Genomic DNA, 20,557 nt, shown 5'->3' on the forward strand with positions numbered 1-20,557 from the left:
ACAACAATACATTTAACTAAACATCTTATAGTTTTGGGCAAATAATTTAGGGATCTCCTGCTGGATATTTATATTTTACAATTTAAGAAATAATCATAAAAAAATCATCAAATCATACTGATTACTTAAAAGCGCTCATATAACTTTTACATAGTATTATAGTGTGCCAAGGTGACATTTAACAACAACATAACCATTAGAAAAAAAACACTTACAACACTGAAACACAAATTGTTTTAAAATGTTCGTATCATAAATTTATAAGGTTGCTTTGGAGGAGCCCAGCCAAAAATAGTCTGTTAATCAAACAAATAAGGACATTGTAGCAAGTAAAACAACTGTTTTTTTCTTACTCTAACAATATTGACAAATATGAGTCTTGAAGGTGAACAATGAAACCTGCTAATTTATTACACGTGGACACTATTAAATCTGTCTTAATCTAAATTTGGGGTGTGGGACATTTGGTCCTTTGAACTCCTGTGAGGTGTGACATAGCCAGGAGCCAGTGTCATTCCAGTGAGCATGAGTGAATAATTTAAACATGTAGGCAGTAACAATGTTCCAATCCCTCATAGAGACACAAACTACTCGCCCATCAGAGCTTCATGTTTTGGGCCTTGTGCTCAGCAAAGTCCCAAATCTTTCCGGTGTACTCAACATGCTCTCTCTTCAGCTTTTTTGTTTTCTTGCTAAATATAATCTAAAGTGCTGCTGCGTTGGTTGACCTTAAGACACTCGCAGGAAAACATTTCAAAGGTGACGTCAACAAGTTCACATCCATTTTTTACAAGTGACAGGGAGCAAGGTCAGGAATTAGAAGTAATATAATTCTGTGCATGCCCATCCACAGCCAAAACCTTTCAGAAAAGGTGGTTATAATCCGTCCACTTTAATGCAGTAACATAAGTACCACAGTCAAGACATCTCGGTTCCTTTTATCACCTGGTCCCTGGGGTATTATCAATCCAGTCAAATGTGTATTATTTAATACATCAGTGGAGATTTGAAATCTCTGAGGCCTGCTCTAGAGTGACCATCCAGACTTTCTAATTAGTGCTGTGTGTTACTGAAAAATGTAGTATTGATACCACACCACATAAAAACAGCCAATAATGCCAATAACAAGACCTTTAACTTATAACAGAACCTTGTGTGGGGGAAGAACAGTGTGTCATGATTTATGACATGAATGATCATCATCAATTTGCAAATTCTGAAAACATTTTAGTGGGTTTTACTTTCAACAATAATTATTTAATACAACAAAACACATCTTTCAGCTTCTTGTGTATTTTGTTTTTGTTCTTTGGAGACCTGGAATGTAAATGTGCCTCTCTCCAAAGCACTTTGGGTACTTTAGAAATATTTTAAATTGATGTGACAGTCAACACAAAAAGGTTCAGACATTTTTCCATAGTGCATTCAGTGGGCTTATTTTACTTTGAAAATCCCAGGGACTTCTTCCTCGCTCTCTAAATGTATTTATTGAGCACGCGGATTAAAGTTCAACAGCTGAACTTTCTACCAGCTTTGAGCCAAACAGAGTTGAACATTCAGTCTGTCTTAGACACTTGTCCACACTCACACACACACAAATATTATTTTTATTTTATTAAGAAAAAAAAAAAGGAAGTCTTTTTTACACCAATACTTGTAAACCTACATTCAGTCAACTTTATTAGGCACAGCTGTACAAGCTTTTTCAATCGCACCATATTTTTCAGTTCAATTTCTGTGGAAGAAAATGAATAAAAGTAAATCAAACAGTGCCTGAAGTACACAACGCCTCGAGAGCTTCTTCTGATTTTGTAGCTGATTTTTTTAATCAGCTCACTGTAAAGGTTTTTCACTCTATTGTGCTGTTCTTTGAAATATTCATTTTACTAGAGCCAGCAGTTGTTAAGACGTTTTTTTTCCACAGTCAGCCCCTCTAAAAAGCTGGTGGTGCAATAAAAGACATAATAAAATTTGAGATATATCACTTTATTTAAATCAGCCTTAGATATTGGCATTCCCGGAGCCATACCCCTCCTAACCTTAACCCACACACCACAATCGAGAAATCTGCCAATGAATCATGGCCTAATCACTTCCAGTGGTATGGTCTTCAAGTATTCTTTGTTATATCCTACAGTATCCTACATCGGTACTTCCACAGTTTAGTATTCAGCCTGTCCTCTTCTCTCCATCCATCTTTTCATGCAGTTGCTGATCTTTGCTGTCCAGTTTGTGTACCACTCTAAATGCCTCTAGGAACTCAGTGAAGTCTATACTGCCATCCTTATTAAAGTCAATACTCCGGGCCAGGTCATCAATGGCACTGTCGTCGATGGCAACCCCTAAGTGAGCGCTAAAAAGACGCCAAGTTTGACGAAACTCCTCAATGGAAATTAGACCTACAGGTTAAAACAAACATCACTCACGTACAAGTCAGTTTTGGCTTATTTGAAACATTATCTCGAAAAAGATTTTTGGCTTTTTATTTACCTGAATGATCTTTGTCTATGATGTTGAATATTATCTCAATGTCTGTCCTGTATCTGAACAGAGTTTCGGCCAAATTTGGAGTGACCTGAAAGAAAAAAAACAGGAGTGCTACCAGCTGTGTTTAACAGCAGCAGTGCAAGAACATGTACTGCGATGCTAGAAGTAACTGTACCACTAGGGGCAGAATCCCTCCTCGCAGATACAAGTTCAACATTGTAGACAAAAGAACAGGATCAGGAGTAAAATGGACTCGTTTTAAAAGTGCAAATGAGAAAGAACTGCTATGTAAAAAAAATGCTGTGAAGAGGTAATTAGCCTTTCAATAATCTGGATGTTTGTGACTGGAGTATTGTATAATAAGACAAAGGGATGTTTATATTAAGCGTATAACTTCAGATGAAAACAGTGAACTTTAACGGTTTTCCTTCATCTCCTTTTTCCTTTAAGGTCAGTACTCGAGCGAATGTACGCGTTTCCTTTCTACCCCTTCGTTTCTGACCTGCGGCAGGGGAATGCCTGGTCCCATATCCTCGAAGCAGGACTGATACTCCAGGCTGCCATCTGGTGCCAGACGGGCTAAGTGTGGACGAAGCGTCCTCCACGGCAGGTCCAGTCTCAGTACAGACTCCAGAACCAGAGCCCACTCGCAGACCGACACACGACCTGAAGCAAGGCGTGTGCAAATGTAGAAACTCTACATGTCAGCCTGGGAATCAAACCTGAACATTAAAACAACATGAAATTTATAAGAAAATGGAGTGAGAAGAGAGCACCTGTGTTATTCTGGTCGTACTGCTGGAAGCCGACCATCAGCTCGGAGCGGTGAGCGAACAGCTTCTCCTTTAAGGCTCTGAGAGCAGAGCCCTCAGCGGCTCGCACTCTGCAGACACAAACGAACCTTTCTTACACATTTAATAGAATTATAAAATTATGCAAATGATTTTGCCATGATTAGTTTCAGTGCTACTACCCTGAGCATTGCTTCATCGGCCCCACAGTTCACACAGACACACCAGACACCCGTGTTACCTCTGTGTCAGTGTAAGTTTGCGAGTGGTCCGGCTGATTGGTACTGGTAGAAGCGAGGCACCAGCTCTCGCCCCAGTTTGACATAGGCTCCTCGGTTGCTTCCCTCCTCGTAATAATTGGACGCAGAGAAGATGGTGCAAATAATGGTGCTAATAATGGTGCTATAATATGCAAATAGTCTCAACAAGGCAATGTACTTCATTTGAAATATATTTACCTTCAAATACTTAAAGGTAAGCACACTAGAATAAGAGGTAACAAGTCAAATAAATTTAAGTACTGTGCAATTTCCTGGTAATTTATCTGAAAAACAAACAATATTACCTCATCTTACATCGTAAATATGCAGTATTTTCCATGGTGTGGGTGGTATTATGAAATTGATTAATCTCAGCTTTTTACAACATTACTTAATATTCATTATGTTGATGTTCATGATGAATGTTTTATTAATCAACCTCAATCTTGAATGCAGATTGATACCATAATAAAAGCCCACAAACTGGGGTTGAAGTGGGCTGGAAATGTCTGGAAAGGCATTGCGGCGCTTTAGATTAATGAGCAATTAAACGTGTCTGCTTACACCATCAACACATCCCTTTTTACCTCTCATCTCTGTGATGTGTTCAAGGTGCAGATGTGAATAAAGTTTGTTCATGATGGCCTAATTCAGAATCTAATCAGCGCTATAGAGGATGAGTGAGCATAAACAGAGTAATCATGCAGGGAATTTCAAATGCAACTTTTCAAACAGTTTAACAAACACACAAACAGGTGAACTTTACAACGATGCTCTATGTTGGACTGCAAAGCACACTTTGCTTTTGTTTTCAGTGTTCGGTTACATCAAGGACACCAGATTTATGGTGTTGATTAGAATCACTCACCAATTTACTTTTTTTTAACTTTTACTTTTTACCAGCTTTATGTTGTCTAGGGGTTGGAAATCAGCCAACCAGCTCAAGAACATCTGCTTAGATCTTAATGAATTCAGCTGGCTAAATCCACAAGGAGCAGTGAATATTGGAACAGCAGCAGAGGCCAACTGATTATAGGCTGCATACAAATAAAATTTAACTAGAGCTTATGTGACTGATTTCTAACATATACATCGTACACAGAATCACACTACTCAGGGTTTAGCATCTTTCTTAAGGATGCTTCAGCACACAGACCGGAGGAGTCCGGGATCAATCCGCTACCTTTCCAGTGGGTAGAAATCCCATTTCACCGCCTGAGCCACAGCCACCCCTACTGAGAAGTAGGGAAAGCGATGCCTTTTCCCACACCGCACTCCGACACCCAACCTTAGGGTCTCCCCACCTGCCAAATCCCATTTTAACCCCTATTCAAACAGTAGCAGACCTAGAAAGAAGCTACTCTAATAACTTGTCAATAACTAAGCCTTGCAGTTGTTACTCAGAAGCTGCTGAACCAACATGTCTCGATATGAGTCTCAGGAATCTGCCTCCTGTTGCTGGATAAAACTACAAACCACTTTTTTCATGCTGCACACAGCTACATTGATATGTGGTGGGTATGAGTGTGTCAGCATGTAAAAAGTTGTTTTTTCTGACCCTGCTGATTCCACTGACCTTGTGTCTCTCTATGGAGCTCAGGAAGTCCAGATCAGTCTGGTCTGAAATTCCTCCGTGAACGATCAGAATCTTTCCGTCTATAACTGTTGCGATGGGCAGGAGGTTGAAAACATCCTGAAACAGCTGAAGGATCTCACGGCCATGAGTCTGCAAACAGGCGAGAACAGTAATTTTAAAAAATCAGCTGTGACAGTCACCAAGCTGCAAAGTGCTTACTGAGTTGTGGACATAAAAAAAAAAAAAATCAGACTGACGGCATGTATTTGGACTTTACCTTGTACTTCTGCATGACTTCCTTTGTGAACCCGTATCTGAAAAAAGAAAACAACATACCTTTAAACCCTGATACTCTATTCTCCTCGTGTTCATGGTGAACCTGGACAGGTAAATATTTTTCACTTCACCCTTTTCCAAACTTGCCTGAGGTTCATTATGTGGTCTTCATGGTTTCCTCGGTTCAGGTGCATGTAGTCTGGGTAAAGCAAAAGGAAGGCAAACAGCAGGATAACCACTTCAACTGACTTTTTTCCACGGTCCACAAAGTCCCCATTAAACACGTACGGTGTCTCTGCAGAGGGAAGGCCATTCTGAGAAAAACAAAAACATGAAAACAGTCAGATCTTCAGCTTTTACTTATTTAACCATCTGAGGTTTGTCGTCATAGACAACCCCCCTGCAATGACCTACAGTCTAAAGAATGACTAATGGACATAAATATGTGAGTAGTTTCGTGACGCATGTCAGTTAGTTGTTCTTTGCTCTCTGATGGGCAGAAAAATTTATTAAAAAATTAAAATTACATATAGCGACTGCTTAGGATTTAACTGCAGAGGGTTCAGTCTTTTGTTTATAAAAAATCTACATAAAATCTGATATTGCTGTGAGGTAGATGATGCACGAATGATGCTTAAGAAAGCTGTTGTACGGGCAGCCTTACCTTATAAAATATAAGTAGTAAGTCATCGAGTCGCCCATGCAGATCACCTGTACAAAAAAAAAAAAAAAGTCACTGCAATCAAGAAACTGAAGTCCTGTTGCTTTATGGGTTTACAGAAGTGGTCTAAAACTCCCTAATCATAAGGATTGCTCCACCTCAGCCTTATGAGTGTGTGTTTTTTCATTTTTGTTACTCAAGTATTCTTGAGTTTAATGACATGCAAAGGTAGGAGGAGGAAAGCTGTGCAAGAGGAGTCAAGTGGCTGATCAGTGTGCAAATAAGTAGGACTTACCTTTCTTGGGAAGCTGCCAGTAAGATACAATCAACTGTATTTAAACAACAACAAGGCATCATCTATCATTTAAAAACTATGGAGATCATTCATTTGGTCTGTGCTTCACTGCAGTGTAGCATAGGCTACAATGAGATTAAAATATATATTTTTTTAATTTTTTGTTTTGTGGTCCTGAAAGCTTATAATTTTGAATCTTAAATTAACAAGAGACACTGAGACCCACCACATATAGTGATCTCTTTGTAGTAGGATGTCGACAAGTGGACTATGTTTGGCATCTGTTTGAGGAGCTTTTTGGTCTCATACAGCAGCTGGAGAACATATCTGGCATGGAGAGTCTGTGTGGAAAAAAAGCAGTGAGCACCCCAAATCTAAACCAGCAGACAATCAGATGTTTAAGAGACAAAGTGAAAGGCTCATATTTGGTACCTGCTGATCCTTAAAAGCACTCAGGAGTGCATTTGTATCGGCGACGGAGAGAGGAAACGACAGTCTAGGTCCGGTGTAGGACTCTGGAACATGGATCAAGTTGTAGCAGGTTTCTCTGTCTAACCATGGGTCGACCACTGGATCCAGCAGCTGGGAGATCAAGTCTGAAACGCAATTTACATATTATATAATTTATTTAAAATGAAAGCTAGATGTCCACAAACATGAAATCTTATCTTTGTCAAGAAAAAAAATTAGTAAATGGTATGTATCCTGTATGTTAATAGAATGTTAAATATAATGTCAGTATTACCTTTTAATTATATAGGTTTACTTATGGTAGAATGCTGCATGTAATCATTTGTGTTTAGAAGTATGTAGTTGATAGTATCCTGAAAGGATGTCTCATCCTAGGAAGCTTGTGTGCATTCCAGAGCACTCTGGCTTTCACACCCACATCCTGGGAGCATGGGAGAGGTCGTACCTTGTCTTATTGTTTTATGGTAGGATACACGTATCTATGTCTGTTTTACTCTAAGTGCATTTTGTTTAGATGAACTGCTGGACTTCCAGGCCAGCAGGGTTAGGAAGTCATTTTATGACCACACACACACACACACACACACACACACGAAGGGTATTCTTTGTTCACATGTATACCTATAAGATGTCATATGTTAATGAACCTATGCATATTCATGTAACCACAATAAAAGAGCAGTGTTACGGGAGAGCGGACGAGAGCAACTGAGGTCAAGCGAAGGAACAGCGCCTGTCCAGTTCTCTCCCGTGCACGTTAATTTGTAAAACCTCTCTGAGTGTCATTTATTCCAATCTGAGTTGAATTTACAGGAAAACTCCTAACATTTATTTGGTCCTCCGAGCCGGAGTTAGGACATAACGTTTTGTGTGCTCCTACGGGAAAACCTCATCGAGTCCTGACGTCGTGAGAAGCCCGCGCTGAAGTCTGTCGACAGCTACTGTCTAGGTACAGTATAAAAGACCAGAGACGTGAATTCGGGTTCTGGCTGGCGTTATTACAAGTGGTACACGACGTTGGGGGTTGATAAGGCGGACCTGAGAGACCGGCAGTGAATCAGCAACCAGGTGAATATTGACACTCTGAGACACCTCGCGTAAAACGTTTAAGCTCGCCCAGAGGGGTTGGTAGCATTCCTAAAAGTAAAGGCTCGCCTGAAAGAAGGCTGGAAGCATTTTTAGGCGGATTCCTAAAAGTAAAGGCTCGCCTGAAAGAAGGCTGGAAGCATTTTTAGGCGGATTCCTAAAAGTAAAGGCTCGCCTGAAAGAAGGCTGGAAGCATTTTTAGGCGGATTTCTAAAAGTAAAGGCTCGCCTGAAAGAAGGCTGGAAGCATTTTTAGGCGGATTCCTAAAAGTAAAGGCTCGCCTGAAAGAGGGCTGGAAGCATTTTTAGGCGGATTTCTAAAAGTAAAGGCTCGCCTGAAAGAGGGCTGGAAGCATTTTTAGGCGGATTTCTAAAAGTAAAGGCTCGCCTGAAAGAGGGCTGGAAGCATTTTTAGGCGGATTTCTAAAAGTAAAGGCTCGCCTGAAAGAGGGCTGGAAGCATTTTTAGGCGGATTTCTAAAAGTAAAGGCTCGCCTGAAAGAAGGCTGGAAGCATTTTTAGAAGGGTTTCTAGAAGTAAAGGCTCGCCTGAAAGAGGGCTGGAAGCATTTTTAGATAAACCTTGTCCGTAAAACGTAGTACGCGTTGAAAAGGCCTATTTTGTGTTGTTGTTGTTGTTGTGTGAATGACTGCAGAGCAGGCGAGGTCTGTGACACGGTTGTTGTTGTTATCATGGGTTCCCGAGCAAGTAAGACTGTCTCACAGGGAGACGACACATTCATGTAAGGATTTACTCCCGGCAGTGCGAGGTATTTATATGCTCATAACTGTAATCACCGTAAACCAGTGGTTGGAGAATGTCACATGTTAAAAGTTGTCAGAAAACACAGCAGCCTCGAAGAGCGTGTGGAGAAGGCCAGCCCACATCAGCAGCCTTTAAACTATGCTCTGGTGAATGGCTTCCCCCACCCCTTGCTGACACAAAATATTTAGATGATTCTTTAGCTTGCCCTGATCAACAACAGCCTGTGCTCCAGACCACAGATTTGATTGAGGTGGATAAGTGTTAAAAGTAATCTGCATTAAGCTTAAGGTTGCTCAAATACAGTACAATGACATATGAGATGAAGTTAAATAGGCAAATATTTTACCTAATTACGTGCATAGAGGCACTTGACCTGTTTAAAAACTGTCATTCTAATATGAGCCATTGTTGAGATATAGAGCACACCTATGAAAACAACTAATAAGCTGAACCCTGTATAAAACAGCTAAAACTACATGATGGAGAAGCTGAAATTAATATGTGTAAGTCTTTGCCACTGTGGGCAAAAGCACGCAACCACTGTGTGAGGTTGCGTTACTGTCTCTTCTGAGCTGATGAGCAAGCTACACATTATCAGATCAGGAGCTGGCTGAGAACTCATCAAAGAAAGGGGAAGAGAACTATGATAACTCGAGTATGTAGCGTATCCGTGAGTTCAGCTTCTCCTTTCAGATGCGCAGCAGTTTTCCTGCATCTTGACTCGTGTGTAGAGTGTTCATAGCATCAGCATCATGTTTTTGTTTATTTGCTTTGTTGGGTTGAAAAATAATTAAATAAACTTGTGATCATACTTATGGATCACCATGGCACATGTCATCAGCCATATGATTATTTATGCAGATGAAAAAAAAGTGAGTGTGAATGTGCCTGACATCGCAGTGTGTGCGTGTGTTGTGTAAACGTAATTGTCACAAATTATGAGAGCGGTGATTCTGCAGGTCACCAGCTAGTGTAAAGAAAAAAGAGTAAAAAGAGACAGAATCTACATTGTAGATGAAAAATACTCATAGGAAAAAGGTTTTGTGTTTATCAGCCAAGAACAACTACAGTCTTATTTTCTGCTTTTCAGAAAAGAGAGTTCACAAAAGATAGAGAGTGAGTTCTGTGTGTCAGTTAAGCAGTGATGATAATAATGAAAATGTCTTAGTTTTGTCACTTTCAGATTAAAGCAGACCTGGACCAATTTTCCACATGCAGCGGTCGGAATAAAGTTATAGTTTAAGATCATTGGAAACATTCAGGCCAGGTTTCTGGCTAACTTATTTACAGCTCCATGTGTCCCTCAACCTCACAAACGAGCTCTCACTCCTCCCTGAAGACAAGGAATGCAGTTCCAAGAGCAATAACGTGTCAGATAAAGAGACAGCAAAGTCCTGAGCAAAGAGACCCAGCAAGCAGCAGCAGTGTGGACAAACAGCATCAGAGAAGAAAAGCAAACCCATCATCCTGATTGATTGATGAATGGCACTGTGTTTCCAACAAGCTGCAACTTCACTGTGCTTGTGAAAAGAACGTTTGAGGAGAACTGAGGAGACTGTTGGAAGTTGACATTTGCCACCTTTGGAGAAAATGGCAAGAAGAGACAGTGGAACACAGGACAAAGCTGAAGAAGAACTGCCGGCTGTTGGACTGTTGAAGTGGGAGAGGACAACAGAGTGAGAGCAGCAGGTGAGAACACAGAGGAATGCTATTGTTTAATGTGGGAAATCAAAATTTTGGGTTAGCAAATCTGGGCAAAATAATACTGACTGCTTAAGTAGGAAAATTGTGAAGGAATCTGAACCACTACAAAAAGAAACATATACAAAATCACACACACAAGCAGAATATGCGTTAACCCTACTAACATAAACACAAGAGAGCTCATGAAGATTAGGCAGCATCTTGAGCATGTGAGTCTGTTTATCATCTTGTCCAAGTCACCTCGTGTGATGCAAAGACCAGTGGACTCATAGCACGTTAGTTAAAAAATGATCAATTAATAGCAGAGAAGTGTGTAGGAAAGGCAGCTTTAAGAACATGCCCTGCTGGAGATGCAGCTCCAGACACATTGATTAAACCTGCCTAATAACACAAACACATATGCAATGAAAATCAGCTTGTTATCTCTCATCAGTGTTAAAATCATGTCAATTTAACAGACTTGTTATTAAATGCTGAATTTATCCAATGCTGACAGTTAACTCTCTAGGTTGCAGGACAACAGTTTAATTTTTGTGGGAAAAAAGATTCTGGTTTGAACAACCAGTGATCGGACAATAAATTTAGTTGTTAATATAGTAAATTGGGAGATGCTTTCTGCCTGATTGATGCAGCACAAAATATTTTACTGTATGAGGGAAATTCTATTTTTGTGATAATATTTTGAACATGCATTTCTGTTGTCCTGTCATCTTAGTGGGTTAATAGCTGATATGCAAATTTGTTGATCGTTCTTAGATTAAGGAAAGGTGATTGAATTCTAGCACGAGTGAATGGGATGTGTTGGAGTTTATTAGTGTGGAGACTCTAAAACACTGAGTTTCCTGTTGTGATGTGTGAGTGAATCCTGCACCCAGATACACAACTCTGAGTACATAAGAACAAACTTCTTTTGTGAAATATCTGATGACATGTCACATGTTTTATGATGACGGGGAAAAAAGGAAAACTAAATGAGATCTTTGGCCTAAATGAGTAAAAAGGTACAGATTAAAATCATAGCTAATAAGACATTAGGCTTATGTTGTGTGTTGTGCGGCTGATGGTTGGTTTGGTGTTTATCTAGCTGATGATTTTTCTTTTGTTGTGAAGTTGAGCCTGCCAATTAGTATGATGGTTTGATAAATCATGCTAATGGTATGATTTACCCTCCTGAGATGAGGAGTGTGTGTCATGACTGAACGAGGCCTTTTTATTTTGATACTTTCACAGTGCACTGAAAGTTTTGTTTGATAATCTCTGTATGAGCAGATCGGCATGATTGGAACAAAAGCGCTAAACGACATGTCAAGAAAACCGTTGACTTTCTCCAAAATATTGAAATGGGCTCAGGAGAAAGTCACTTATCTGGGATAATTTGAATGAAAGTCCCTGTTAAAAAGGATTCAGCGAGATAATCCAGTCTAAATTCTTCTTTTGAAATTTTCTTCTTTCTTTTTCTTTTTAAAATGACGTCATTTTGCTGAGTGTGGAAACTGAATGCGTCGATGGGTTCCACTTTTAGCAAAGAATGAATGAATGCATGAATGAGTGAATGACAAATGAGTAAGAGAAATAAAACTGACTGATTGACAACAGCTGACAAATGCTGACACGATTTTACTGATGTAACACGACTGTGCAAAGTTAACCCCCACCTGACAAAGGTGCAGATAAATTTATGTGTGTTTCTTCTTACAAGGAGCAGGAAGATGATAGCACCATCCGAGGTTGCATGACGATTTAGCCTTTTAAATGCCACTTTCTGTGTTTGCATCTACCAAGGGTGTTGTTCACTACCTTGTGTTGCTCACAGAGGTAACTGTGAGAAAGTGTGTATACACCTGCGCAGCGTTAACATTTCTACAGCATTACAGTTCTTCATGTGATTTGATCATGTGATTTATACCAGGATAGCTGGTTGATGTTTTTCTACTACAGGATTTCTGGGTTCATGTGTGAAGAAAACTGTGTTTACAGGTTATGAGTTGGTGATGCTGTTACACTGTGTTGTTGGGGAAATGTAAAGGTTATTTTGACGATGTGAATAACATGTGAAACATTTCCTGTGTTGAAACTAGTGTCACTTGTGTCCACAGTTATGGTTGGCTAACTTTATGGTCTTTTTACAGCACCTCTGGACCCTGTCAATTTGTGCCTGACCTCCAGGATTGTCCATGTGTGTTGCTAAATGTTTGTTTTTCTAAGTGTACATGTAGAGGATTCAGCAGAGACGGACAAGTAACATGAGAATGCAAATGAGAGATACAGTGTTTATGGAATAGTTTAATATGGGGCTCATTAGCTGGCCACTACTGAGCTCCTAGTGATAGCTAAGTGGAGTGACTTTGCTTAAGGGAAGTCACCGATTACATTAATGTTAACTGAGTACATGGGATGATCCATGTCTGAGGCAAATTATGCCAATGATTGCAGTTTACTGATTTGAGAAAACCTGCACATGATACTTGTCCTCTTGACGCTGAATGCTTTCATACTCGTATTATACAATTGTTTATAAGTGTGAAGGTTGATTTTACTTCTAGATCTTGTTTTCCAGGCCATGATGGTGTGTATGCAGGCTCCTGGCGGAGCGGGGTTTTAAGCAAACCTAATATGCAAAACACACTAACATCTTTTATTGCAGGGTTATAGGTCCGGGGTGGTGCTGCTCCAGAGGGGGAGACACCCTGATGTTGCCTGGGACATGATCTCGCTAACTTTTTATTTCAGACAGGAATCTAGGTTTGATGAGTTGACTCATGGGAGTGTCCATGCGTCAACAGGAGGGGTCCAGAATTACAGAGTTACATGAAACTATCTTTTTATGTTTTCTAAACTATATTTTTATGATTTTTGTGTGATTAACAGTTTATTTACAGGTATTAAACCTATGCAAAGTGGTGCATCCATGTTCAGATGAGGCTTTGATGGTCCATAGATGGAGCTCACTGAACTAAAGAATGTGGTTTGATGATGATTGACATGCTTTCCAGATAGAAGTTTTTTCCTCCTAGCAAGGAAATACAGGTGCAGCAGTCTTGCTGAAAGGAATCTCTTGAGAAATCTTCTGAGGCCCAGTGAGAAGCGAACCCATTCCAGGCATAGCTGACAGCCAAGGCAGTGGTTGAGGTCAAAGGTCGAGCTGTTTGGGGCCCATCATGAGATCAGACTTTGGAGCCACAGCAAGGACCACGAAGCTGCGTTGGAATGAGAGCTGTGCCAAGGGGTCTTTCCAGAGACCAACAGAGGAGATTGTGGACGACAGACGGGCACCTGAAGGATGAGGGGAGCGTGCCAAGCTCCAATCGACAGCGCAGGCGGATTTCGAGGATGGCATCATGATTCTGTGAACAGCACGGAACCAGAAGCTATGGTGGTGATGACAGCAGTTTCCTATGAACATCACCTAATGCTGTGTCACTGTACTGTGCATACGATGGCACACTGAAGACTGCTGGGATCATAACAGCAGTAAGATAACTGGATCCAGCACCCTTTCCACAGAGTTTTTCCTGCAGAGAATGGACAATGGAGGAGTCATAAATATCCCCCACAGGACAAGGAGGCCTGAAGTAAGGTGATGGGGGTTGGCAGAGGCCGTAAAACTCGAGCGAGGTCTGCAGCTTTCAAGATAGCTGAGACCCATGTGACAAACAACAAACTCAACTGGTATGTTTGAATGTTTATTCTACATACATTTGGACTCTGATCCTATGGACAGTGATGGGAACAACTGGAAGAGACATATATGCGGCACTGCAGAACTTAACTGTTCTGCAGAAATATGTGGCGGACCACACATTAGAAGGATAACTCTGAAGTTACAAAGGGAAACAATTTTGCTGATAAAGCTGCAAAAGCAGCAGCCATAGCAACCACAGTCTTAGTAACGACTTATGAAAATCACACTATCCCACTGTCTGTACTGCAGGATGAACAAGAAGCAGCACGATTAAAAGAACAAACGCAATGGCTAAAACACGGAGCATTATTAGACACTGATGACATATGAAATAGCAGGAATTCCCATTCTTCCCAAATCATTACACAAAACAGCCACTCTAGTGAGCCATGCTTTAAATCATGTCTCGACAGGAGGGAAGATGATCTCTATAATAAATCAACAATTTTACACTTTATTTTTTAATTTTATTTTTTAATTTTAATTTTGAAACTTCAGTAAAAGAATATGTGAGAACATCTATGACCTGCCAAAAACACAATACTTAAGGTTGAAGCCAGGTGCTAGAAAGACTACTTATTGGAGTTGGACTATTTTTTACTTTTATTTTGTGACTTTGTAACATGTATCCTGCCATGTCTAAAACTCATGATTAACCGTATAATAGTTTCCAGTGTTACTGCATACATAGTTGTGACAAATGATGATAATGACTCTGTCCTGTTGGAACGTGAAGATTTTGTGTGATTAATGAGGATGTGACAGAAATGTACAACAAGATGTTACATAATGATATCTCATTTAAAAGTTAAACTGACAACAGGAGGGAATGTTAATAGAATGTTAAATATAATGTCAGTATTACCTTTTAATTATATAGGTTTACTTATGGTAGAATGCTGCATGTAATCATTTGTGTTTAGAAGTATGTAGTTGATAGTATCCTGAAAGGATGTCTCATCCTAGGAAGCTTGTGTGCATTCCAGAGCACTCTGGCTTTCACACCCACATCCTGGGAGCATGGGAGAGGTCGTACCTTGTCTTATTGTTTTATGGTAGGATACACGTATCTATGTCTGTTTTACTCTAAGTGCATTTTGTTTAGATGAACTGCTGGACTTCCAGGCCAGCAGGGTTAGGAAGTCATTTTATGACCACACACACACACACACACACGAAGGGTATTCTTTGTTCACATGTATACCTATAAGATGTCATATGTTAATGAACCTATGCATATTCATGTAACCACAATAAAAGAGCAGTGTTACGGGAGAGCGGACGAGAGCAACTGAGGTCAAGCGAAGGAACAGCGCCTGTCCAGTTCTCTCCCGTGCACGTTAATTTGTAAAACCTCTCTGAGTGTCATTTATTCCAATCTGAGTTGAATTTACAGGAAAACTCCTAACACTGTACCTTTTCCTCTATCCTCACCTTTACATCCTTTAAATCCTAAACAGGAATGTGCAATATTTGGTTATATGAAAAAAATAAATAAACCCTTAAAAACCTCAGCTAGCAATCAATTATTAATGCCAGCTCACGTGAGATGATGGCTTAGCTGATGCCCTTTTAAGCATCCCAGTGCAAAATGTTTTCTAGGTGGCGCTTTTGAACATGCTTTAACATGACTATAGTTGCAGCACATCTGCAAGCTGCTTTGCAACCCACCCACCACACAGCTCTTCTTTTTCTGACTTAATCAATGATAAGCTTGTCACCAACAATTTCTATTTTGTCTGTAATGGGAGTGTATTGTTGCTTTTTTCTTCTCTCTCGTTGTCTTAAACTACACAAATCTCATATACAGGTGCTATACTATAATCTCATATATAGGTAATATAGAATATACTAAATATTCTTCTCATATTTGAGACCTCAATGATGTTTCAAATATAAGAACAAATCCTGACAGTCTCTAAATTATGCAAACAAACAGTGCTGGGACAGACGTCTACCCAGAGGCCCATTTCCCTCTCCCATTGTGTTATTTCCTCTATATTGTCTCTGACAAACAAATATAAAAACACAGATCCTGTACGTAGTAAACCGAGACAGCAGAGTCTGGCCTCTTTGCATCCCTTACGTAGACTTAATGTAAAACCCATGAAGAAGATGTTCAGGAGATGATGAGCAAAAAAGGGCTTCCCTGAGGATTAGCTTGTCAATGAAGCATTATGCTTTTGAGCTGGAAGAGCGGGTCAATACACACTTAAGCCACAGCTGTTTCAGCGCACCACACTGACACATTGGCCTCCACATTCACAGTAGTTGCTAAGCAACAGGGTATACGCAATGGGTTTCCTCGTCTAGATCAAAATATCTAAAGTACAGTGGCATAACAAACAAAATGGTGTTAATTTAAGCAATGGGGGTGTTGGAAAAGTTAAAAAGAACAATCATTAAACACCAACTGATAAGAAAACTAATGTTTCTTAAAATTAGGCACATTTATTTAGCTGCTACAGTGTGATATTTTACTCCAAAAGGAAGCAAACATTACTTCAGCAGTTCCAAATATTAAAGGCAAAAATCTAAGTTTTAGACATGCAAAATAATAATAATAATAATAATAATAATAATAATAATAATAATAATGATGATGATAGTGAAAGTAATAATAATAATACACCCTTTTACGCTGTAGATATTAGAATTTTCTCCCCTAACCTGGCCCATTCCCATTCAGCTGAGTGAAGTTGTCCAGCATGAAAGTGAAGAAACTAGAGAGCTGAAAAAACAAAAAGAAACACATGTTTAAGCTTTATGATACTTCTGAAATTTGCAAAATAGATGCCTGTAGTGAGAGACACCTGTAGCTGGTCTTGTTCCCCGGCGTATTCAATAGACTGAAAAATGTTCCAGGTGTACCTGCGTCTCATCTCAAGACGGGCCATGTAGCGCCGGTACCATCGCTGGATCAAAACAGCTGCCTTCATAGCTGCAACAAAATGTTGTATTTTTTAAATTTACAGGCTCAACATGTGAGAAAATACACTCACTAGGCACTCTTTTAGCTACACCTGTTCAACTCATCATCAACACAAATATCTAATTAGCCAATCAAATAGCAGCAACTCAGTTCATTTAGGTCAAGATGACCTGATGAAGTTCAAACTGAGCATCAGAATAGAGAAGAAAGGGGATGTAAGTAACATGGCATGGTTGTTAGTGACAAACTGCTGATCTCTGGGTGATGCCAGAGCTCAGAGGAGAATGGCCAGACTGCTTTGAGCTGATAGGATGGCAACAGTACCTCAAATAACCACTGGTTACAATCTCTGAAATAGACGGGCTACAGGTGGCATTCCTGTCAGTTAGGAACAGGAAACTGTGGCTACAATTCAAGGATCACAAAAATTGTATGATAGCAACATGCTTCATGCTGAAACATTCAGATTGTAGGGCTAAAATTTGTACCCTTGTGATGGCTTCTTCCAGGAAGACAACGGACCATGCCACAATGCTCAAATCACAGCTCCCACGGGATGTGGTGGAACAGAAAAGTCACATCATGGATGTGTAGCAGATGAATCTGCAGGTACTATGTGATGCTATCATCTCAGTATGGATCAAATCTCTGAGGAATGTTTCCAGCACCTTGTCAAATCTATGGCATGAAGAACTAAGACAGTTCTGAGGGCAAAAGGTGTACCTAATAAAGTGCCCAGTGAGTGTATGTAGTAGCAAACAAAGATGAAAACAGATGAAAATGTTTAAAACGTCTTTTTTCGGCCATCTCCATCTCACCCCAATCCCTAGCATCGTCCTCTGTCACACCAACCCTCTGGATGTCCTCCTTCACTACATACATGACCCTTCTGTGGTCTTCCTCTTTCCTACTGCCTGGCAGCTCCATACTCAACTTTATCCAATACATCCACCATCCCTCCTATGAACATGTCTGAACTGTCTCATCCTCGCCTCTAACTTTGTCTCTACTCAACCTGAGCTGTCCCTCTGATGTACTCATTTCTAATCTTGTCCATTCTTGTCACTCGTATTAAAACTTTTAGCATCTTCAGCTTTGCCAACTCCAGTTCCACCTCCTGTCATTTTGTCAGCAGCACCGTCTCCAAACCATACATCATAGCAGGCCACAAATCACTCCTGACATTGTGCGCTGTCCATTGCTCTGCATGCATGGCTGAACCCAAATATTTAAACTCGTGCATCTTTACTACCTGTACTCTTTGTAGCTTCACTGTTACACCTTTCTTCCTCTCATTAACACACGTACTGTCTTGCTTCTACCGACTTCCCCTCCTCTTCTCTCCAGTGCATACCTCCATTGCTCCAGGCTCCACCTGTTCCCTCCTCTCATTACAGATCATAATGTCAGCGAACATCATAGTGCATGGAGACTCCTGCCTGACCTTCATCTCTCAGGCTGTCCATCACCACTTCGAACAAAAAGGGGCTCAGAGCTGACCGCTGATAAAATCCCAACCCTACCTTGAACCCTTGTGTCACTCCTACTCCACATCTCACCATCCTCATATGCTTCCTCCACCACCCTAACATACTTCTCTGCCACTCCTTATTTCCTCATACTCTCTAGATCCACAAAGACAAGTGAAGCTCCTTCTGACCTCCCCTATACATCTCCACCAGCACACTCAAAGCAAACATCCCATCTTTTAGTTCTGCAGAACTCCACAGGCCACAGGAACCCTCCGTTACTCTTGCAAAATGTAAAATTGCAGACAGACAAGCACACAAACACAGATATACATGCCACATAAGTAAAAGCCTGACGGTTAAGGATGAGCGGGGTCTTACTCAGAGCCGGGCTGGGAGTCTTAACTGGTTCATCTGCATGAAGGGAAAACTACAATTCAGCGAGAAAACGTGAAACGCGTAATTGAATAAAACTGTGTGCAAATGAGCATATACAGACACACACACGGTATGAGAGATAACAAGACACAAGGAAGGTCGTGTGCAACAGTGGGATTGGGAAAACTAAGCAAATTAAACAAGCTTCTGGGAGCAGCAGCACTCATTAAAGAGAAGAAAAGACAGACTGCAAAGGAGGGAAAGCATCATCTGTCAAAATCAGAGGCACATTTACTGCAGCAAAAAAAATAACTATCATCAACTCGCTGCAGCAGAACAGGTTAGTAACTTACTAAAGCATAGTAGTAGCAGTACTAGCATTACAAAATGCCTTTGCATAAACACAAGCATGCAGTAACACCTGGAGTACACCCTGCAATTTAGGTGAACTGACTGCAGTCATTTTTAATAAGGGGCAACTGTATGTGCCTGATGTGTAATCATTTATTAAACTATCTTGTACTCGAGTAACGGGAAATCAAAGTCTCTGTAAGGGCCCAGAAACAGTAGAGGTGGGTGGATCCATTAAAAAATATCGATATTATCACTGGTATCGGTATTGGTACAAGCGCGATGGGATCGATACTTTGCTTTCATCTTCTTTGTTCAGTATGTAGCTCACTGAATTATGTTAATCATTTGCTAAGTTGCCGCTTTTCCCTACATAAGCTGTCTTTATAATTTAAAAGTATCGGTATTGGTAACATTGGCAGTGCATTTACTTAGTATCAGATCTATACCAAAATTTCCAGTATTACACAGCACGAATACATATGCTGTTTTACATCACATGAGCTTTGCTTTCCAATTAGTGTTTAACACCTATGGGCTGTTTTGTGTGTGTGACGTCTTTGCATGTGGGTTTTTCCCCACCTTTCACAGGAGGAACAAATCTCTCTGGGGACAGGGGGGGGGGGCAATAAAAATCCCAATATCCGGTGTACTCCAGCATTAAACCACCTACACATGCTTACCTTTCTCCAGCGTTTCCCCTTGCTTTTCTGTGGCGACAGAGGTGCCACATCCCATGATGGCTAACAGAGAGGGTCCAGGAGGGCTCACATTAGCCGCTTCTTCCACAGCTGTTTGGTGGCATTTGGTGACATGACACTGATTGATATGAGAAGGTGCTCCCTTTATAGAGACACATCGTTAAAGCAGAACTCGATTATCATGTTGCCTTCAATGTATTCACAGTGCAGGATTGGCTTCAACTTACAAAAATAAAATACAATACAAAAAAGCGACAGTAAGAATTGTCCTGCTAGTTAATCGAGTCAAATCATACCAAAATAAAACAAAAATGCTTCTCATAGTCTTACTGTGCGTTACCTTTTAGGACAGCATCGTGTTCCAACGAGGTGTTTGTTTGGCAAAAATCATCAGTTCAAACCTACCTGTAGCTCTTATCCGCGCGACAGGGTCATGCAGTTCATTCATACCAATAATAATAAAATACGGTTGCGCTCTATATTCCCTTAATAGCTTATGAAATCGATTTGAGGGTAAAAACAGGTCGATATGAGGACTCTGGTGCGCTTCCGGAGCAGCTCTACATGCAACAGGAGCTACTGGTGCAGGAGGAGAGCTCACAGAAGAGGCGGAGGCATCAGGTGGAGTGAAACCTCAACCCGGGAGGGGCCGGTGTTTCACGAGTGAGAAGTTG

The 20,557-nt window shown here is 40.5% G+C and overlaps 1 pseudogene; it reads right to left on the reverse strand.

Moving 5' to 3' along the window:
* Positions 1–1,924: 1,924 nt before the first annotated feature.
* Positions 1,925–19,920, reverse strand: LOC134644105 (serine/threonine-protein phosphatase with EF-hands 2-like; annotated as a pseudogene).
* Between the last annotated feature and the right edge of the window lie 637 nt (positions 19,921–20,557).

The sequence above is a fragment of the Pelmatolapia mariae genome, linkage group LG1, assembly GCF_036321145.2.
Source record: "Pelmatolapia mariae isolate MD_Pm_ZW linkage group LG1, Pm_UMD_F_2, whole genome shotgun sequence".
Classification (NCBI taxonomy): Eukaryota; Metazoa; Chordata; class Actinopteri; order Cichliformes; family Cichlidae; genus Pelmatolapia; species Pelmatolapia mariae.